Below are 23,422 nucleotides of genomic sequence, written 5' to 3' on the forward strand. Positions count from 1 at the left end.
TATTAATTATGGGACCTTCGTTTTAACGCCACTTCAAAATATTGTTCCAAAAAACCTATTAAAACCACTTCAAAATCTCGTTCCAAAAAACCTATTAAAAAAAAAGAATCTTTATAAATTTATTTCTTAGAGAAGTTTTAGGTTTATAAAAAAGAAATTGCGCAAAATTACCAAGAGTTTGCATTCCCGTCCTCTCCCCTCTGCACACTGTTTCTCGCATTATCAGCATCTGGCGTTACTGAGGTTCACTATGTTATTACTCACAAACCAAACCACTCACCTGCAGTCGATTCTGACTTGTGACGACCCCGTGTGTGTTGGTAGAACTGCGCTACGTAGGGTTTTCGACGGCTGATTTTTTGGAAGTAGATTGCCAGGCCTTTCTTCTGAGGTGCCTCTGGGTAGACTGGAATTTCCAGCCTTTCAGTTAGCAGTAGAAGGTACCACTCAGGGACTCCAAATCACCTGTGCTGTTGTTAGCTGTCACTGGGTCAGCCTCTGATCAAGGTGACCCGGTGTACAATAAGATTGAACTGTTGTGACCCATAAGGTTTTCATTAGAAAGTCCTCTCTGGCCCCTTTGCCTTGTTCCCGCCTTTGCCCCAGCGCGGGTTGCTCATAGCTTGCACTGCCCACCGTCTTCCTCATTAGAAATGGCTCCAACAATGGGGAAGGCCTGAGCCCCAGCTGGGTCACTGGTGACATTATCCAGCCTCAAGAACAGCTAAAGATGTTTAATAGAATTAGACATTTGTCTTTCGGAAGACTGACTGAAGTGAAAGCATAAAATACTTTGGGAGCAAAAGGAATGGCTCCTACACCCTGGCTCAGTGCGCGGTGCCAGCCCCAGAGCCTTGGAGGGCAGGTAACTGACAGGTCTGTTGTGGAAACCACGGGGTCCATTAGTACAACCCTCTGTCATGGTGGGCTCCAGGCCAGCAGCCAAGGCTTCTCCCGAGTTACCATCTTGCAGAATTGTCTCCGCTGTTCTCTGTATTCCTGCCAGGTGTTCCTGCCTACAGACTCAGTCTGTTTCTCCCCGCCAGGTTTGAAGAGCTGCCCTCTGGATTCCGCATGCTGCTGAGTCAGCCAGGCAGCCTGGCCCCAGGGCCTCAGGCGGTGCCAGGCGTGGGAATCACTGCCTGGCTGGCACATTGGAGATGCTTCGACAACTTGCTGTGTCTTGGAGAAAACGTGGCTTCCCATTCTGGCAGGTACAGAACCTGGCATCTGTGGGGGCCTCGTCTGTGGAAGCCGCCTCACTAAGTGTGTGTGTGTGTGTATGTGTGTCTGTGTGTGTGTGTTCTGAATGAGCTTGTTTCTGCTAGGTGGCTCTTCTCTGTGGGGCCATGGACATCGGGGCCTGGTTTACCACGTGACTGGACCACTTCTGACTGAGCGCCTGAATCTGAGAAGGAGGAGAGCAGGCCTGGGGCTGCTACCTGCCTCTCCTTCCTCATAAGGTAGCATGAAGCTCACTCATGGTGCAAGAGCTACAAAGAACCAGCACAGGCACCACCACTTGAGAGACAGAGTGGCGGGTGTGGCTGTCTCTTGGCCAGGAGTCATTTGATGGCAAGAGACAGAAACGCACCCCAGGTAGCTCAAGAAAAGCAGGATTTATTCCAAGATACAGAGCCTCACCAAGTCCTAGCAGACGTTAAGCCACCAGGGCTCAGGGGGCGAATCCAGCTGACAGCTGCAGATTCCCTATGGCACCCGTGATCCAATGGACCCAGTCCCATGCCGCAGGTCTAGCTCTTCTGCTTTCCTGGGAATCTCGCAGGCTTTCCCCACATCCCATTTCCAAATTCTTGGGAGGATTCTGATTGGCTGGCTTGAGTCAGGGCCCCTCAGGGCCATCAGTCAGGCTAGGAGAATGGGACAGGGTACCTGACATTGATGGGCTGGGAGTCTGACTAGCTGAGTTGGCTGTTAACCAACACTTACTAAAGGCCATGGAGCCCCAGTGGCATAAACTGCGAATGCGCTCAGCTGCTAACAGAAAGGTTGGAGGCTCAGGTCTCCCAGAGCACCTCGGGAGAAAGCCATGGTTATCTATTTCCAAAAAGCCAGCCACTGAAACCCTGTGGAGCACAGTTCTACTCTAACTCACGTGGGGTCACCGTGAGTTGAAGGCGATTTGATGGCAGCTGGTTATTAAAGGCCACAAACTGACAAAAACTCCCGTCTGAGCGCATGTTAGTGAAAACCGGTCCCTTCGGCTCATTCCTTACACATGCACAACTCAGATTGATGGCAGTCTCTGGTCTGTGCCAAGAGTCATGAGGGCAGGGACCATGTCATTGATGCAACTCTTGCCCAGTGTAGACACTGCAGAGTGGAGGGATGGCGGGTGACCCTGAAGACCTTGTAAAGGCTTTCGATGTAAAGGCCCTGGGTGTTGACAGGATGCCAGGAGAGCCGTGACGGAGAGCTTGGGGGTCAGAGTGCAGTTATGGCGGGGGGGGGATACATTCTTCCAGACAGCTGAGGGTCTTAGTACAGGTAAGAAGAACACCAAACTCATTGTCATCCAGTCGATTCGGACTCATGGCGACCCCAGGTGCTACAGAGCAGAATTGCTCTGTAAGATTTTCTTGGGTGTAATCTTAATGGAAGCAGATCACCAGGCCTTTCTTCCACAGTGCTGCTGGGTGGGTTTGAACTGCCAACTTTTAGGTTACTAGTCGATTTCAAACCATCTGCACCACCGAAGGACCTTTAGTATAGATTACGCGGTTCTAAGTCTCTGTCCTTGCCAAGCTCTCCTCTGCTCACTCATATTTATTTTACTGTTTGTCAAATGACATTTTGTCCTTAGTCACTAACCAGAGGTGATGTGTTTTGTCAATTGGCCTGTTTTGCTCTTAATGCACCACACCGAGGTCACCTGCCCTGCAGCTCCTGAGCCCTTGGCCGAGGGGACTGGGGCTCTGCGTGAGGCCAGTGCCCAGGCAGGACGGGCCTGCGCTCTGGCTTGGCAGCTTCCCTTGTGTCTGGTTGCTGAAACCTCAGGCTGTCATGTGCGTTTGCCGGGACCCAGGCTGTGCAAGCAGCTCCTGTAGTAAAAAGTGTACTGTGGCTGTTTTAGTTTTTTAGGGGGAAAAAAAAGCAGTGGCAATAGCATTATTTTTCTAAGTAAATAATCTGATGAAGTCCTTATTATGGATTGAATTGTGTCCCCAGAAAGATATGTTAAAGGTCCAAATTGTGACCCTATTTGGAAATGAGTTGAGGTCGACGATGGAAGCCAGTTTGGTTTTTGGTTTAAGCCAGGTGCTAACAGGAAGAATTTGTGAATTTACAATCTTCTTCCTATAACTGAGGGGCAGAGGTGGGGCAGGTGGGCTCCTTCAGCTGCCTATCGGGGGCCACATCTGCCAGCTCTGAGGGATATCTTCCCAGGCTGAGCAGCGGGATGGGGCTGTTTCCACCGGGAACTTGTTCTGAGCTGGCTAGAGAGGCCAGGGCTGAGGAGGCCGGGGGAGAGGGTGCAAGTCCTTGGTCTTGAGGGGCTTTCCTTCCCTTACAACCTGGGAGGGACGGTGTGGTCCTAAGCCCCACCCTGGAAACCGAGCATTGGCACAGAAGCAGTGCGCCCCAGAGAAGGACAGGTAGAGGCCGGGGAGGGGCTGGCAGTTCTTCCCTGGCAGGACATCTCTGGGCTGCAGCCCCCGCCCCTGACTCTTGGGTCTCAGGTTTCCAGGGAGCACACACCCTGGTCCAGACAGACCAGAGCTTTTCCAGGGAGCAGCCAAAAGCCCACTGCCGTCGAGCTGATTCTGACTCATATACACCCTATAGGACAGAGCAGAACTGCCCCATAGGGTTTCCAAGGCCATAACCTTTATGGAAGCAGACTGCCACATCTTAAAAAAGTCTATTTCCCTCGGAGCACCGACCTTTTGGTTAGCAACCAAGCATTAACCTCTGTCTACCAGGGCCCCTGAGGTGGCAGCCACACCTATCCAAGGCCTCCATCCTACCAGCTTAACCTCTGTGCCTCTGTGCCACCAGGGCTCCTGAGGTGGCAGCCACACCTATCCAAGGCCTCCATCCTACCAGAAACCATCCTGGGTGGTACAAACGGTTTGCCCTCTACTGCTAACCTAAAGGTTGATAGTTCAAGCATGGCCATCGATGCTGAAGAAGAAAGGCCTGGTAATCTGCTTCCATGAAGATCGCAGCCGAGAAAACCCTATGAGGCAGTTCTACTCTGTAACACATAGAGTTACCACCAGTCAGAACTGACTGGGCAGCTGTGGGTTTAGCAGAATCGGGTTGTATGGAGAACTTCCTACTTGGGAAAATATGGACCGTCAGTGCTTGACGACCGTGCTGTCAACTGTCACAGGATCTGGCTGTGTCCCTTGTTGTCAGTTGACACCCAAGGGCCTGGTCCCCACCCTGTTCTCTTGCTCCATCCTGGACTGCCTTTTCCGAGGGATAGAGGCCCTCAGGCTCGCATGCTTGTCTTTTTCTGTTGAAAGCGCCTTCTCCCCCACCTTTTTTTTTTAAGAAACTCAGCAAGCATTTACTATATCAGTTTTGTACTTACAGTTTTACTAGAACATAATTTGAGCTGTATGTGCATATTTATGTCATCAAGTCTCATAATATTACTTTATACTTGTTTACTGATTTCCACTAAGGCATCTTCACTATGCCAATCCCTTTTCTGGGTGTTTGGGGTGTAGACATGACACCTCCATTCTTAGTGGAGGCAAAGGTGTTGAGTCCAGCAGCCAGGCTTCACGCTGTGTGTCCGGGCTACATCGTCCTTGTCCCCCAGGACACACATGCCTGACGGAAGGACAGGGGAGGCAGGGGAAGGAGGGTGGTCTGGAGATGATGAAAAGCCCAGGGACACGGCCTGAAGTCCACACTGGACAACTTGGGCCATTTGGACTTCATAGGCTTTGTCCTTGAAGGGTTTTTGTTTTCACGTCTCTGTTTTTGGAACAACAATATATGCTCTCTAAGCCATAAAGAAAGGCAGGCATAAGGAACTTTTTAAAAAGGGGCTATCATTCCCGCTCACTACCTGGAGGTTACTAGATGGTTGGCATTTTGACCATACCCCTCGGCCTTTCTCTCTGCACCTGTGCGCACAGGAGGAGGGAGGATGGATGGACACCGAAGAGCTGCTCTAGCTTGCTGTCATTGGAGCTGCCGTCCAGTTGGCCCCCGACTCAGGATGGCCCCGTGCATGATGGGATTGGACCGTTGTGATCTGTAGGATTTTCACTGGCTGATTTTTTGGAAGTAGGCCACCAGGCCTTTCTTCGTAGGTAGCTCACTGTGAGTGACTTTTTTTTTTTATAAAATGAGATTATACTATATATGCTATCTTTTAAAGTATGTTATCAAATTTAATTTTGCGTGAAGATGAAAAGAGAAATGAAAGTAAAACTGAAGGGACTGCTGAACGTCAGATGAATGTCTCCAATTAAAAGAGAAATTAGTGACGCCACCAAGGTTATGAAAAATAATTGTGAGAAACAGTGAGATTGGATTCGTGTTGTTTAAACTAGACATTTTCGTTCTTCCACTTACTAACTGACTCTGCTCCACAAGGGGGTAGAAATATGCGTGGCCACGTGCCCTGTCTCTCCTCTCCCACCTTCACTCTTGGGCAGCTGTGGTTTTCACATTGCCAAAGCTGATATCATGGCCATTCACTTTGTAGCTTAATGCCGGTGCATGTTTAGTCCCAGTTCTGTCTTTAACGGACCTACCACTGACCACCAGTCCTTCCCATGAAGGCTTCTCCACCTCCAGGCTAGTTATTTCTGCTCATCTCCTGGCTGGCTGCGTTTTTTGCCGATTATTTTCTGTTCCTAGAATAACCCATCTCCCACGTTCTCCAAGGCCTCGGGAGCTTGAGAACGTCTGTCTCCTTCCTTTACATGCTACAACCCAGGTGGACGTTCCCTTCTTCACCTCAGAGCTCTGTACAGCTTCCCCCTCTCTTCTCGCTCTGAGTGTTGGAATAGTACGATCACATAGCCATTCTCACTCCACTGGGCGGGATTTTGTGACTGAGTCTGTTTTCCTAAACCCAGTCCCTGGGTGACACAAATAGTTAAGTCCTTGGCTGCTAATCAAAAGGTTAGAGGTTTGAGTCTGCCCAGATGTGCCTCAGAAGAAAGGCCGGGTGATCTACTTCCAAAAAACCAGCCATTGAAAACCCCGTGGAGCACAGATCTGCTCTGACACACAGGAGGTCGCCTGGAATTGGGGTCTACCCAATGGCAGCTGGTTGGACTTTCTTTTCCCAGAAGTTTTCTTGGTTGTAGAATGTTCCCTGAGTTCTTTCATGTTTGAGAGTGTCTGCCCCTTGTCTTTAAACCTGACAAACAGCTTGGCTGGAAATAATATCCTGGTTTTGGACTCTCTCCTTCAGGACTGTGTAGATATTCCTCCATCGCTGACTTGCACACAGGTTTTGGCAGAGAACTCCGAGCCAGCCTGGTTGTGTTCAGTCTTGTTGCTGAGTTCTTTATCTAAACGTATGGCTCAAGAATCCTTTCTTTAAACTTGAAAACAGAACCTTGTTATAGATGGTTATAATTTTTTCCTGAAATATGATAAGGGTTTTTGAACTGTAGATTCATAAAGTATTTCTTCTATTCAGTCTTTCCTTCTGCGTTTGACTATATTGGTTCCTCATTCTGGGTTCTTGATTTTTGGGAAGCCAGTTTTCCTTGTTTGATTATTGCTGTCTTCTGTATTGATTAACCGAAACTGAACTGAACCCAGTGCCGTCGAGTCGATTACGACTCATAGCGACCCAATAGGACAGAGTAGAACTGCCTCATAGAGTTTTCAAGGAGCACCTGGTGGATTCGAACTGCCGAACCTTTGGTTAGCAGCCGTAGCACTTAGCCATTACGCCACCAGGGTTTCCCTCTGTATTGCTTATCTCTGGCTAATTGCTTTACTCTCTTCTCTTGTTTTCTCTGCTTTCACTGTGGTGGTTTCAAGCCTTTTTGCTATATCACTAAAAAAATTTTGTTCTATTTGTGTCTAGCCTTGTACTTCATGCTTCCACCTCATCTAGTGTTCCCATAATGAAGGTGGTGCGGGCCAATTTGTTTCCTTAAATCTTCTGTTTCCATTTTCATCTTTTTGTATTCTAATCATGACTTTGCGTGACCACATGAGTGACCATTCTTATTGAATTTTTGCTCCTATTATGCTCCTCTAAAGCATGAAACACACAGAGAAAATTGTCTTCTGATTCTTGGGTTATGCTTTCTTTGGTCTAGGCTGTCCACCTGTCCTTTGCAAGCTGTCTTCCCTCCCTTTCTGCTTTCTCTCCCTCCCACCCACCTCTCCCACCCTCTTTCTCCCTCTTTCCCTTTCCAGGGTGTCACCTCTGGCTCACACTGGTCTCCTGTGCAACCCTCCAACAAAAGACTTCTTGGCCTTGGCTGCACTTTAGAACTGCAATTCTAGAGCTACACCCTGGACCAAAGAGACCAGAGTCCCTGGAGGTGGAACCCAGGCATGTGTCTTGTTTGAAGTTGCTCCAGCTTTTTCCATTGTGCGGCTAAGGCTAAGAACTGATGCTCAAATGTCTCAAATTGTGTAGTAAAATAAGAAAATAACCAATTACCAATTACATAAGTTTAACCTCTGCTATGGAAAAAGGTCCGTGGTTCGAACCCACCAACCACTCCTCAGGACAAAGATGTGGCAGCCTCCTACTGTAAAGATCACAGCCTTAAAAAACCTACTGGGCAGTTTTAGTCTGCCCTGTAGGGTCACTAGGAGTGAGAATTGACTGGACGGCAGTGGGTTTTTGGGTTTTGGTATGTAGGAACATGCTCTGAGTTAGGGCATGACCTGTGTTGTTGTTGTTAGGTGCTGTCCAGCCAGCTCTGAATCATGGCAACCTTATGTAAAACAGAGGGAAACATTGCCCAGTCCTGCACCATCTTCATGACCGTTGGTGTTTGTGTCCGTCTCATTGAGGGTTTTCCTTGTTTTCACTGACCTTCTACCAAACAACATGTCCTTTTTTAGTGACTGGTCTTTCCTGACGACATGTCCAAAGGGGCTTGCAAATGTCCCTTGGTCCAGAGTGTGGGGACAGGGGCTGGGGAGTGACATGGCCAGGGAAGTCTTCTAACTCAAATACCCACTGGTTAACACAACTTGGCTGGCTTTTCTATTGGGACCTCCCTGAGACCACCTCCAGGGGCCCAGGGTCTTGTGTCAGCCTCGGAAGTACCTCCTTATGTAACTCCTCACTTTGCTTCCAAATAACCATTCATCTGGAGAAAAAACCTTTCTCGGAGTCAGCCCTGACTGCATTTTCTAGCTTCTGCCAAAGCCATAGCCGGAGCCATTACTTGAAAACTAAGCTATGAATTACTCATTCCTCACGAATTCCCAAGTGGAAATCGCAATTTTTGTTTACTTTCTTAAAAAATTCACATTTAGCCCAAGGCCCGGCTGAAGGAATTTTAAACATTCTTTGAAAGCTGTAAAGATGAGTTGGGAGTGGAATAACCCTGGCTTTCAGGGAGCCGTCTTTTTCTTTAAAGCATGTCATTAAATGGCGTGAGCTGAGCGTAATCTCCTGCAGGGGCGGAATGTTAATTCCATCGGACACGTCTCTCGAAATGAATGTGTGATTCAAGGACAGTTTTTGAGCCAGGTAAACCCCATCACAACGCAGTGCACTAGGGTTCGGTGCCCCCTGTATTGATTGCATATTTAATTTGGGCAGAGACTTGTACTAAGTGCGGCTTTGGTGGGGACAGATAGCTGGAGAATCAGGCGGATCACGTTGCAAGGCATTTTCTCAGGTAAATAAATCCAGGACAACAAGTGTTTCCTCCTGCTTTTGCCCTGAGAACACTCAGTCTATCACTGGAAAACACCAAGTTATGATTGTTTTGTTTAATCCAGGAGCGTTGAACCGCCATGTTCCTCCTCTCCTCTAAGCCATTCCCAAACTACCTGGAACAAAACAACATAAAGAGGACTGAGCTTGGAGGAGGAGAGTTGGGAGGCGAGGGGCGTGGGGGAGGCACAACCTGCTGGGTTTCTACGTCAATTTTGAGAAACTTTCCACCACCTGTCAGTGTGTCGTTCTGTGGTGGTTTGCATGTTGCTGTGATGCTGGAAGCTATGCCACTGGTATTTCAGATACCAGCAGGGTCACCCATGGTAGACAGGTTTCAGTGGAGCTTCCAGGCTGAGACAGAATAGGAAGAAAGGCCTGGCAATCTACTGAAAATCAGCCAATGAAAATTCTATGGATCACAACAGAACTTTGCCTGACTCACTTGCTTTGTACATGTTACTGGGATGGATCAATTGCGTGTGAGTCTGGTCCCACACTGAGTGTTCAGTTCCTCTCAAGGGTCTCCATAGGCTGTCTCCATCCCTTGTATGCACACTGGCAGCTCTCATTCTGTCTTTATCAGTGGCAGCCCACTGAAGCTCCGGCTGTTCCGAGTGAGTAGTTGTAGCTGCTGTGAACCGCAGAAACTGCTCATCCGATTCATTAGCATGGAATGAAAAGTAAGAGAGATCTGGCTCCAGGTGAAGCTGGAGAGACCTTTTAATTCACAGCCTCTCCTGACACCTGCTTTGGGAGCCTGGCAGCCTTTTCTTTTTCCCTTCACCTCCTGCCTGCGTTCAAAGCCAAGACAGCAAATGAGGTGCTTCCTTGCACATAAAATGCACCCAAGGCAGGACCTGTCCTGCTGCAAATTGAAATGGGGCTTGCCAAACACAACCGGAGCTTGAGTCTGGGCTCCTAAAAGGAAGTCAGTCCAAAGTACTTTCTTTTAGAGTTAAAAGCTGAGTTAAAAAAGTGGGGTTTAAAAACTGAGACTTTCATACTTAGTGGAAGGTGCTTTGCAGACACTTGCCTGCTAAACTCACAGAACTGGTGCCCCAGAAGTTTTCTTTGTTTTGCAGGGTAACTTTTTGAGGTCCAAATGTAAGTGGCTCCATTTCTTAGGCCCCCACTGAAGGCGAGTAGTGCTAGTGTCCTCTAGAGGAAGGGGCACCCCTGTCCAGTTCAGACAGGACTGCGGGCAGGCAGGGAGCAGGGCTGAGCGTCCAGGCAGCAGGGCTGGGTGTCCAGCCCCCTAGTCCCTCCTGGGTGCTGCAGCACTGAGCTGTTCCTGCCCTGGCCTGGGCTTTGGTGTTTGAAAGTAGAGCTACAAATACAATTAGTAATCAGTGTTGTTGTAAGTTTTTGAGTTGTTGTAAGGAGCCCTGGTGGCGCAGTGGTAAAGCACTTGGCTGTTACTTGAAGGGCGGGTGATTCCAGTTCACCAGCCATCTCTGTGAGAGAAAGATGTGGAAGTCGGCTTCTGTAAAGATTTACAACCTTGGAAACCCTATGGGACAATTCTAATCTGACCTATAGGGTCACTATGAGTTGGAATTGGCTCGATGGCAATGGGTTTTGTTTGTTTTTTTGGCTTGATTTTTGCTTTAGAATTGATTCTGAATTATAGTGACCAGTCCTGTGCCATCTGCATGATTGTTGGTGTGCTTGAGTCCACTGTTTGTCAGTCCATCTCACTGAAGGTTTCTCTCATTTTCACTGACACTCTGCTTGATGACCAAGCATGATGTCCTTTTCTAGCCTTTGGTCTTTTCTGATGCAGTGTCCAAAGGAAGCTCAAAGTAATGCTCAACCTCAGTATTAGCTAGTAACTATCATGAGTTAGGAAACCCTGGTGGCATAGTGGTTAAGTACTGTGGCTGTTAACCAAAAAGTTCGGCAGTTCAAATCTACCAGGTGCTCCTTGGCAGTTCTACTCCTGTAGGGTTGCTATGAGTCAGAATTGACTTGACGGCAACTTGAGTTAAGAGCTTGGGAGGCGGCAGACACTGCACTAAGCATTATGTGTAGTTTAGGGTTTAGTCCTCACGATGGCCCTGTGGTGTGGACATTGGCACCCTGATTACAGATAGGAGCCAATTCTCTGCTCATGTGCAGCATTTGACCTCAGGGCTGGCAGGGTGCTGGAGCTGCACTCTTCTGACTATGACATCTTGCTGCCTTTCACCCGCGCCGGACCTGGTGACAGGGGAAGAAACTGGGAACACAAACATGGCATTTTCTCCCAATTCATTTAGGAAATGACATTCTCAGTGATGGCTTAGAGCCAAACTCCCAAGGGAACAGGGGTGCCAAGATATGGCACCAGAGCTTGGCTGGGTGGTGAGGCTGAGTGACGGAGACATGGGGCTGGGTAGATTGCCTTCTCTACTTTCATGCATGTTTGAACACTTCTATAGAAATGAAGTGTAGAAACATTACCATATAGATGGGGAAATGAAACTGGGCCTAGGGACAATGAACACGGTGCATTTTCTAGTTTGAACCAAGCCTTTAGGCTCTTCTCCCTTTCTGGGGTGTAGCGGGGTGGAGCCTGGCTTCCAGGCGCCACGGGAAGCACGGGATGGTATTTCCTCAGTGATCTCTCTGGTCTCTTCCTGGTCTCCAGGCTCCTCCTTCGCAGCAGCAACCTCAATTCAGAGCCTGAGGAGTCTTACCTATCGTATCACTAGCAGCCCCTTTTGGTATAAGATTTCACATGTTTGTGTGTGTGTGTGTGTGTGTATGTGGGTATATGTGTGTGTACACGCGTTTATGCAAGTGAATATGTGCTGCGGACATATATGTGTACAGCCTGAAGGGAACGCTGGCCCTGCCTGGTGGTGACCCCAGCTACAGCATGTGCTGACCAGGTACCAGGGATAGGAGTGAAGGAGACCTCAGCTCTCCCCGTATAGGCCACTCTGCAGGATATAATCCATTAGTGTCTGAACTGGAAAGTTCCTAATGAAATGTGTAATCACCACTAACCACTCAGCTGCCTTCCCTTCTGGCCCAGTGGCAACAATTTCCAAGACAGGCTTGGCAGTGGCTTTGCTGGTCGGGTATGCTGGGGGCTGCTCCCTACACCTGCCCACCCACCCCATTTATCTGTCTTTGGCTGGGAGCAGACTCCAGCTTTGGTTCATAGGCAGGGCCACAGTTCCTGGGTGGCTCTGACCAGCTTCCACCAGTCCCCGTCTGGGCTGACCAGACATCCCCACCCACTCTCTCTGGGCTGAGGGACTATCTCAAGTGTTAACTGCTTTCAACCAAGTCTGTTGACAAGTTGTGACTGTTAACTTTTTCCATCAACTTGGCTAGGCTATGGTTCCGAGTGGTTTGGCCAACACTAGTCTAGTTGCTGTTTCATAATGTAATGCAGTGCAATGTAATGAAATCACTTTCCATAATGTGATCTAATGTAATGCAATCAATCAATCAGTTAGAAAGGAATTTCCCTAGTGTGTGGTCAGCCTCCAGAGTATAGATGTTTTTTCAGGTTTCTCTCTCAAGTCTGCTTTCCTTCCATTGCCTGACCTATAGACCTTAATACAGAAGCCTGCAGGAGTCTCTTTCCTGCCTCTTGACCTATAGATTTTGGCCTTGCCATCCCCTGCCCCCACTTGCATGAGCCAGTTCCTTGAAACAAATCTCCATCTCTCTATATATTTCACAGGTTCTGCTTCTTCTTCCAATTCATTTAGGAAATAATGTGGCTGGACAAGAAGGATCCCCTTTAACTGATTTGCCATGCCAGCCATGTGCCTCTTCCACATGAATATAGCATCCCAGGTACGAGACCCTCTCTCCCAGGCCTTCCCTCAAAACTTCCTTGGATTTGGGTACGGGAGTTAAAACAATCATATTGTGTTGTACTATGCCTTTTATGTATTATTGATGGCATCTTATAGAAGCAAATTTTATCACTCACACAGTCATGCAGTCCAACTCTCTAGTCTATTAACATTTTACTGCTGGAGGGGACAGCTTGCTGGTTGTTTGAACTGTGCGATAGATCCCAAAGGGCAGGGGGGTATGCTGAAAATGCAGAAAATTTAGCTTTCAATAAACAAATTGTTATGATTTGTTTATGATAGCAGTTCACTCGGACTGTAAAATTATTTTCTTTTTTATTTTGCAGAACGCTTTGACGTCTCCCTTGGACTTCACAGTGTGCACAGATATACGCCGCCACAAGAGCACAAGCCCATTTCTACGTCTGCTCTTCCTGGGTCAGCAAACTTCATGGCTTTCTTAAGAGAACAGTGGACTACTGTCCACTTGAGAAGGCTGGGGTGTAGGCCTGTGTGCAGAGCCGGAAGCTCTCCCGCCCTCTCTGTGGTGGAGCGGAAGCTGTCCAGCCTCCCTGGCTGTTTGGAGAGGTGTGGAGAGCAGGCGCCCCGACATGGGCGACTGGTGGCATTGTAAGGCAGAGTTGCCAGGAGCTGCTTGGTGGGCGTCTCTGGTTCTGAGCTGGCTGGCCTTGGCTGGGGCAGGCGTGGCCATGGTAGTGGGTATGTCCCACAGGTGGAGACCCAGCAGAGGAGAATTTCTGGGGACCTACTGCTGGGGGGACGGTTCTTGGTAACTGGATTTTCTGAATGGTTAATGTGCTCGGCTGCTAACTGAAAGGCTGGAGGTTCAAGTCCACCCCGAGGTACCTTGGAAGAAAGTCCTGGTGATCTGAAAAACCAGCCGCTGAAAACAGAGCACGGTTCTGCTCTGACACACACAGGTCATCCGGAGTGGGAGTCGGCTTGATGGCACCTGGGGAGTGTGTGTGTGTGTTTGTGTGTGTGCTTTCTGAGTGGAAGCATTGAGAAGACCCAGGAGGTGCAGCGAGGTGTGGTCTTCGTTGAATGGAGGACACCACAGGAGGACATGGGGAGCGTGTGGCCATGGAGCCCTGTGGTCAGGGCAGGTCTAGCACCGCAAAGAGGCTAAAGTGGAGTCTCGGAACGTCCATCATTAACCCAGCGTGCCCCCGCCCAGGTAGAAGGGCCGGGCCACAGCCAGGTGAGGATGCTTCTGTCATCATCCACTGAGTTTGCAACCAGTCACGCAGCGATATGTTCAACAGCAAGCATTTAACCAGACCCTGTTTTCTATTTGTTCAACAGGAAACACTTAGCATCTTCTCCAGGTCAAGCACTGGGCCTGCTCTGCAGACTCAGAAATGAGTAGGATGTAGGTCTTGCTCTTGAGGACCAGTGTTGCAGGAGGGACAAAAATCACGACTTAAAAAATGGGAGGCTGAGATGGGTTATTTAGTTGTGTTCCTTTAGAAGGAAGCTGGCTCTGGCCTTTAGGAGTTATACCTGTCCGTTTAAAGCAGCCATTGAGCTGTTTTCCAGCAGGGATGTGGTCTTACAGTGTAAGGACCAAGGGGAGGCAGCAGCCTTGGGGGATGGGCTGGAAAGACGCCTCCTGTCATTGACCCAAACTCCTGGAGGAGACGATCCAATCCAAGACACTGGTGCCATCTTAGAGTTGATGCCATGTGGCTTCTGAGGCCGTGCTGGTTCTGGGGATGATCCTCCTCCAATAGATGCAGGCTCTCGGAGGCCAGGGACCCAGAGCATGTCTGGGAAACACCCCTGTAGTACTTCAGAGTCTGCTGAGATATGGGTGGCACAGAATATTGGAAGAGCGGCAATATAGAGGGTGAATTAGACCTGACAGCTCTCAGAGCAGAGGGCTGCAGTTCAAATCCTGGCTCTGCCACTTTGAGCAGCAGCTCCATCTTGCCCAGCCTCAGTTTCCTCAACTGTAAAATGAGAATGCCAGTGATATTCACCTCACGAATTTTTCAAGAGGATTAAATGAGATAGTGTATGTAAAGCACTTTAAACAGTGCCTGCCATATAGTAAGTGCTCAATCAATTATTGTTTCTGTTGCTAATATCATGCTCTTTCTAATTTATTCTACAGGGGGAAATAACCATCTCTGATACAGATACAGTCTCTGGGGACATAATTTCCATTCTTGTAAACAATCAAATCTTTCTTTTGCTAATCTTTCTTTTAAGCAGGTGAAAATCAGAATACACATTGAGTTTAAGTGCCAAAATTTAACTAGATGATGCAGTAATTGACTATCTGGATAAATTATTGTCATGGATTGAGTTGTGTCCCCCAAATAGCTAGGCCATGATTCCCAGTATTGTGTGATTGTCCACCATTTTGTCATCTGATGTGATTTTCCTCTGTGTTGTAAATCCTTCGTCTATGATGTTAATGAGGTGGAATAGGTGGCAGTTATGTGAGTGACTCAGGACTCAATCTAGAAGATCGAGCCAATCTCTTTTGAGACATAAAAGACAGAAGGGAGCAGAGAGACAAGGGGACCTCGTACCACCAATAAAGCAGTGCCGGGAGCAGAGTGCGTCCTTCGGACCTGGAGTTCCTTCGAGAAGAAGTTCTTCGTAGTCCAGGGGAAGATTGATGACAAGGGCCTTCCCCGGAACTGACAGAGAGATAAAGCCTTTCCCTGGAGCTGGTGCCCTGAATTTGGAACTCTAACCTACTAGACCGTGAGAAAATAAACTTCTGTTTGTTGAAGCCATCCACCTGTGGTATTTCTGTTATAGCAGCACTAGATGACTAAGACAATTGTGTTTTGGGATCAGCCGATAGGACTGTTGAGACGAAGCCATTCATCATTGTTAACATCTTCACAGATATTTGTGCATGGTTGTTGCCAGTTAATGGCAATGTCCAGGACTCCACAGAAGGTCTTCCTGCAGGTCCAGTCATGTGAGCTGTCCAAGGGACCCCAACCATGCCTGGTTTACTCCCAGAGAATAAAATAGAAATGGACATGATCTATGACTTCTTTCTGGGAAGCCTTTTCTTTTGTAAAATGGAGTCACTGCCATGAGTAACTCTTCCCCCATAAAATCGAACTCACTCTCTGACCTTGGTAATGAAACTGACTTCAGGCCCAGGAAATGTGCCACCAGCTTTGAGGCAGGAAATGATTTGATACCAGGCCCATTCATTTTCGCAGGTCAGGCTTCCTAACAGTAACACTGACAGATTATTTCAGGAAGGTGTGGCGTCAGGGAGAGACAGAGAGAGAGGGAAGAGAGAGAAAGAGAAACAGAGAAAGAGAGAAACGTAGGCAGATTAGAAGAGCCAAAGAAAGACAGGAGAGAAGGGAAAGAGAGAGGGGGGGAGAGACAGAGAGAAAAGAGACACACAGAGAGACAAGAGAAAGAGAGACACGAGAGAGAGACATATAGTCAGAGACAGAAAAAACGCAACCTCAGAGGTGCCGTGTCCTCAGTCAAGCACACACTCAGGCTAAGGGAACCAAGGAGAGAGCAAAGATGGGGATAAATACCCAACCTCTCTCTCCTTCTTGAAAAGCCTTAGTAGTACAGCAATTAAAGCACTCAGCTGCTAACTGAAAGGTCACCAGTTCGAACCCACCAGCTGTTTGAGGGAGAAATATGTGGCAGTCTGCTTCAGTAAAGATTTACAGCCCTGGAAACCCTACAGGCAGTTTACTCTGTCCTGTAGGGTCGCTATGAGTTGGAATGGACTCAACGGCGGTGGGTTTGATCTTTTCTCTCCTTCTCCCCCTCTGATCTCTTGAGAGGACTCCCCAGCCGGGCAGCTCCATGAGCGAGGTGAAGGGTGAGGGATGGGTCTGGGGTCCAGAAACCTTCTGCGCAGAGGTATCCTGAGGACACTGCAGGCTGTCTGGCCCAAGCCATTGGCCACTTTCTCTAGCTGTCTGTGGGAGCAGGTTCGAGGGGCCTTAGCCTCTCTGGCTTGTCCCAACGACTGTGTAAATGCTGCCCATGCCTAGAGACCCAGGTGCAAACAATGGGACGCCCAGGACCGTGGGGCCTCAAATGCTGGCCAAAGTGATCTGCTGAGGAACATCCGGCTGCAGTGAGTGGTGATCATGGCCCACGTACTAATCACTGAGATAACAGGGCTTCCCTAGGAAGCTTCCAAAATCTCCACCTGTACCTGGCCACACATGGACGCCATATGCCAGGGAGAAGCTGCCAGGTGGGGCCTAACAAGATTGAGACCTGGCACACACCAGAAGTCCATCCCGGGAAGCATCAGGTATATCCACTGCAGCCAGATTGTAAGGCAAGATGGAGGCTCAGAGCCAAAGCCAAGATCAGGAGTCGGAACAGGGATACCAAGGCTAAGGGCTTAGAGACCAGCATCCTGAAGAAGGAGTCAGATGCAGGAGCTGCTGGTGGTTGGGAAGATAATCACTCTGGCTGAAAGCTGTCAGCAGTGTGGCAGCTGTGAGAAGTTCAGCTACTGGTTCTTTTAAGGGGCCAGGTGTGACCATCCCAGTTGCCTCTGGCATCTGAGGTGCATGCTACCATCGTGCAAGTTTAGAAGCCTCACCTGACCTGGTTGTTGCCCTCCTGGAGTTTTTCTGATATTCATCCATCCCTTCCTTCATTCATGTAAGCATTCATTACTGTACTTATTCACTCACTTATTCAACAATACAGACTGAGCCGTATTGTTTGGTTGACACTGTTCTAGACACCATGGACTACCAAAAGCCACATAAGTCATGATTCTTGTCTTCAAGGATATTTACATCTAGCAGGGAAGACTGGGTACATTTACTCATATCTTCAGAAGAAGTCCGAACAGGGAAAGATCCAAACGTGCTTCCAGCGAACCTCAGAGCAAGGTGGTCGTTGGTATGGCGAGTATGGTGGTGGTTGGTGGTGCTGCATATTTCAGCTTTAAAATTTTCATTGATCCTTCTTTGTATCTTCTGTTTGTTTGTGGAGACTTTCTTTTTCTTCACCAAGATTGTTTTTTTAAATTTGTTTCAAGCATGTTCATGTTTGTCTCTTGAAGCATTTTTATGGTGGCTGCTTTAAAGTATTTGTCAGGTAACTGTAGCATCTCCGTCGTCATTATGCTGGCATCTATCGATTGTCCTTTTTCATTCACTTTGAGGGCTTTCTAACTCTTGTTGCAATGAGTCATTTTTTATTTTTATTGAATACTGGACATTTTGGGTACTATGTTATGACACTCTGGGTCTTATTTTAATCAGAGGTTTTAGCTGGCTTTGCCTGACACCACTCGGCAGGGGGCAGGAGTGTACCACCTGATTACTGCCAGGTGGGGGTAGAACCCCGGGCTCCCCACTTGGCCTTCTTCAACACGCACAAGGGTGGCTCTTCCTTACTACTGGGTGGGGTTGGGTGCTCCCATTCCCCACTAGGCCCCACTGATATGTGTCTGGCTGGGAAGTGGAGACGAGCCTCCTTCCTGCTCCCCACACAGCCTCCAGGTTGGGTGCGCCCATTCCCCACTAGGCCCCACTGATATGTGTCTGGCTGGGAAGTGGAGACGAGCCTCCTTCCTGCTCCCCACACAGCCTCCAGGACAGGAAGGGGTGGCTTCGTTACTACTGAATGCTGGTGGGAGTCCTGACTCCACATTAGGCCTCTCTGATACCACCCAGCTCCCAATATGCTATCCATGATACCTGGAGGGTGGCCCTTGTTACTGCCCCATGGATTTTAAATTCCCAGCTTCCTGCCTGGCTTTCTCTGACACCACCCTTGCTGGCAGGGAAGGACGGTGTGGCACCTTGGTAAAACCAGGTGAGAGTGAAAGTCTAGAATCCCCACTTAACTTCTGCTGGCTTAGGTGGGGCAGCAGTTTTCTGTGGGGAGTTTGGCTGGAGTAGAGCAGGTATTATTGACAGGTTTCTGTCTTGATAGGCTGCCTCTTTCCTGGTTCATTCACTAGAGAAAAAAGACTTTTCTTTGGGATTTTCTTGCCTGCATCTGTTGGCATTTCTGGGTTACTGGCTTTTCCAACTTGAAGTCTGGGATATATGAGGCAAAAGAAAACCCAGGGAACCCACTTCCACGTTGTTCCTCAGGGACCACCATGCCTTCTGGTCTGCCTTCTTCTTTCCACCATTCAGAGTTCTTCCTAATTTGTTTTACTTACAACGTCCAGAGTTTTTAATTGTTCTTTGTGGGAGGAATAGAGAAAAAGATGTCTACTCCATTTTCTTGGAAGCAGAGGTCATTCAGTTTTTTATTTTAATTTTGTAATATTTATTAAAATATTTTAATTTTTAGAAATAGTTTTGTTTTTTTTTTTGACTGCTCCTTGCTTGGATCCCAAAGAGTCTCTCTCTTTTCGTTAAAATAGCAGTCGTAGTTACATTATAATAAGCTTTTGCGTGTCTGTCAGTGTAGTTTCTTCTGCTTTTTCCTCCCGATGGTTTTGTTCCTCTTGTGGAACATGAGCCGTCCGTTTCCATTAGCTGTACCCTGAGACTCCTCCAGAGACGGGGTGGACTTACCTCTTCCTATTGACCAAGGCATTACCACTAGGGACCAACTTCATTTAAAGTTTCTGCTTGAAGTGGTTTTGATCTGTAGAAAATTTGGAGAACGGATCCACAAGAGGACTGGCTTATGATTTTCAGAGAGATTTTTTTTTTCTTCCACTTGAGTTAAGGTTGAGATAGATAAATTTCCCTGCTGTTTCCTGCACAGCAAGGATTGTTTCTTGTTTATTCTTAAAGGTGAATGTAGGAAATCCCTTTTTGCTTCCCCATCTTGATTCGGTCTGTGGCCTCATCTCCTGCCCAATGCCATGTGCAGCCGCCAGCGGAGAAGCTGCCGGCCTCTAAGACTCTGCAGGACTCTCAGCCCCAAATCTGGTTTTCAGCTTACCTTCCAGAATTGCTGCTTCCATTTTATTTTTGGTTTGTATAGAACACTGTGTCCAGCCAATACATTATAAATATATATCTTACCCAGCATTTTTGTAGTTTCTGAGTGAGGGTTCTTCAAGGCATCGGTTCCGCCATCTTGGTGTAAATGGAATGGGGGTGGGATTTTAAATGGTGGGGTTGGTAGGCCAGCTGTTGAGGCTGAGGGAATAGACTGAGCAAGGGCATGGAGGGGTGTGTATCCAGGGAATGCTGGGTGGTCCAGAGAAGCTGGAGGGTCTCCTTGGGATGAACTGAGACAAGAGCCTGGGAAAGCCAGTAAAGACCTGGGAAACTAGGCTGGGAAATTTGGGGACATTTCATAGGGAAGGGGGACCCATGGAAATAGTATTAGTAAGACATGGGAAGACCTGGCAAGTGTGGTTGGACGGATGTGAATGGGGAACTCCTTAGACTGTGAAAATCCGGGCAGCAGGGGCAGATGAGGTGCTAAAATTGGTGTCTTAGTTTTCTATTGCTGGTATAACAGAAATATCACAAATGGTGGCTGTAAAAACAGACATTTATTTTCTCACAGCTTAGGAAGCTAGAAGTCTGAATTCAGGAGCCTGGCTCTAGGGGAAGCCTCGCTCTCTGTTGGCTCTGGGGGAAGGTCCTTGTTCCTTGGCTCCTTGGTGATCTTCAGGTGGCATGACATCTATCTTCCCCATCCCTCCTTGCTTCTCTATGCCTAACCTGCTCTTTTATATCTCAAGAGGGATTGATATAAAACACACCCTACACTGTTGTGTGCTGTTGAGTCAATTCTGACTCATAGCGACCCTGCCCCACAGTGTTTCCTAGGCTGAAATCTTTATGGGAGCAGATTGCCAGGTCTTTTCTCCTGCCACCCTACACTAATACTGTATAATTATCATAACAAAGAAAACCCATTCCCAAATGGGATTATAACCACAGGTATAAGGGTTATGATTTACAACACATGTTTTTTTTGGGACACAATTCAAACCGTAACAGTTGGTAAAGGAAAAGAAAGAACAGGTAGGAGGGATAAAGAAATTTAAGTCTGACAGCACTTAACAAAGGATTAAATATGTGGGCAAGGGAGATGACGGAGCCAGAGACAGACTCGGGAGTCTGCCCAGGGTGACTGGGAGAGGGGCATCTTACAGGAAAAGGAAAACTGGAGGAGGGGCTGATCAGGAGAAAGGTGGGATGTGCCTTCTGGGGGGCTGTGACTTTTTCAATATGGTGGGACCTGCTGTTGGCAACAAGCAGGCAGGAATTTTCTAGAGCTGGGAGAACATGAGAGCTAGGATCCTGAACTGGGAGTCACCTTGAGGGATTTCAAAGACTCTGTGAAATGCAGTAACAGGTCACAAAGTAGTTGTTGTTAGGTGCCGTCGAGTCGGTTCTAACTCAGTGAGCCTTTGTGTCACAGAATGAAACATTGCCCGGTCCTGTGCCATGCTCACAATCATTGTTATGCTTGAGCCCATTGTTGCAGCCACTGTGTCAACCCACCTCATTGAGGGTCTCGCTCTCTTTTGCTGACCCTCTACTTTACCAAGCATGATGTCCTTCTCCAGGGACTGATCCTTCCTGACAACGTGTCCAAAGAATGTAAGCCTCAGTCTTTCCATCCTTGCTCCTAAGGAGCATTCTGGTTGTACTTCTTCCAGGACAGATGTGTTCGTTCTTTTGGCAGTCCATGGTATACTGAATATTCTTCTCCAATACCACAATTCAAAGGTGTCAGTTCTTCTTTGGTCTTCTTTATTCATCGTCCAACTTTTGCATGCATATCATGCGATTGAAAATATCACGCCTTGGGTCAGGTGCACCTTAGTCCTCAAGGTGAGATCTTTGCTTTTCAACACTTTTAAGAGGTCTTTTTGCAGCAGATTCGCCCAGTGCAACGCATCTTTTGATTTCCTGACTGCTGCTTCCATGGGTGTTGATTGTGGATCTAAGTAAAACGAAATTCTTGACAACTTCAATCTTTTCCCTGTTTATCATGATGTTACTTATTGGTCCAGTTGTGAGGATTTTTGTTTTCTTTATGTTCAGGTGTAATCCATACTGAAGGCTGTGGTCTTTGATCTTCATCAGTAAGTGCTTCAAGTCCTCTTCACTTTCAGCAAGCAAGGTTGTGTCATCTGCATAATGCAGATTGTTAATGAGTCTTCCTCCAATCTTGATGCCCTCTTCTTCTTCATATAGACCAACTTCTTGGATTATTTACTCAGCATACAGGTTGAATAGGTATGGAGAAAGGATACAACCCTGATGCACACCTTTCCTGACTTTAAACCACTCAGTATCCCCTTGTTCTGTCCGAACAACTGCCTCTTGATCTATGTACAGGTTCCTCATGAACACAATTAAGTGTTCTGGAATTCCCATTCTTCTTAATGGTGGCATATCTTCCAGCATCACAGCAACACACAAGCCCCCAAGGTATGACAAACTGACAGACACATGGGGGTGACAATGTAGTTAAGTGTAGAGAAATCATCATCTCTAAACTAGAGTGTCTTCCTTTGGGATTGCACTCTGAGACAGCGCAGATGTCAGGGTCAGGTCTCAGCTCAGCTGAGGGCCTTGGACCTGGACACTCTCTCCTCCCTGTCTCACACCTGCTTGTGTGGGAGGGTTTTGGCCCACAAGTGTTTTGCTTCTACTTCATCTTGTATTCAAAGATGCTGATTCATATCATTCAGTACTTGCTTGAGATTTTGCAAGCCCCAAGGAGTCCAGGAATGGAAATAACCCTGGTTGCATTTTCTTTACCATACCTTGGGTCTAGTGTATCTTTTGGCTTACCAGTCTCCATTGTAGGAAAGCAGCCCCACTATGCAAATTCAAGCCCTTCTTTTCTTGTGTTCAGCCAACGACTTAAAAAAATATATCTTTGCAAGATATCAGAAAATCAGAGGCCAGGTGAGGCAGGGATGGGCTGTGTCCCTCAGGAGTGTGTGTGTGATGAAGGAGACCTGGTCATCCATGTGATTGAGTCTGTGCCATCGTGATGGAATTGAGAGGGCTTGGAGCCAGCACAGAGGGGCTCTCCCCTTGGGGGTCAAGGTTGTCTCATTGCTGTGGCCTTCTCAGTGATGGAGATGGCTCTCTTCATGTTGGTGTGACAGGAGGGCTTTTTAAAGGCCTGGCAGATGACAAGCATCCTTATATATGAGGGACAAACACATGTAGATTGTAAAGGCAGATATGAACTCCCTGAGACCAAATCCTCCCTTGAGATTCCAACTTATTTAGCTCCTGACTGTCCACATGCATATTGTCCATTAGGGCCATACGGGTTTTGCTCTGAATTGGCCATCTGCAGGGTGAGTAGCTGGCTGTGACCACAGCAGCTGGTGTTATCCACAGTGACCACTGACAACAGACCCCATTTAACAGGAAATGGACTGCTGTGTATTTTGGTGTGGTTATGGAAGAATATGGAAGGGTGAGTGCTGAGGAAATATTTCTACTGAAGAAAGGTAACATTTCAAATAATGGGTCCTTTCCTAAGTCCTTGACAAAATGGGCTCCCAGGTCTCCATGAAATGGTGAAAAATTACTTGGACCCTGTTGCAAAAATAGCGTTTTCTGTCTGAGTAGAGGGAATGATTTGCCCCATTTTCCGAGGCCCCTACTTTCTGGAATCTTGTCCTCCTGGGGGAAGAGGAGAAATTGAGCTGAATGGGATGATATATTTTATAACATTGTGCTCATTGAGTCCTCAGAAATACTTATTTAGGGAAAAACAAAAACAAAAACCCAAACCCGTTACCACTGAGTCAATTCCAACTCATAGCAACACTATAGTACAGAGTAGAACTGCCCCATAC

The sequence above is a fragment of the Elephas maximus genome, chromosome 16 (genome assembly GCF_024166365.1).
Source record: "Elephas maximus indicus isolate mEleMax1 chromosome 16, mEleMax1 primary haplotype, whole genome shotgun sequence".
Classification (NCBI taxonomy): domain Eukaryota; kingdom Metazoa; phylum Chordata; class Mammalia; order Proboscidea; family Elephantidae; genus Elephas; species Elephas maximus.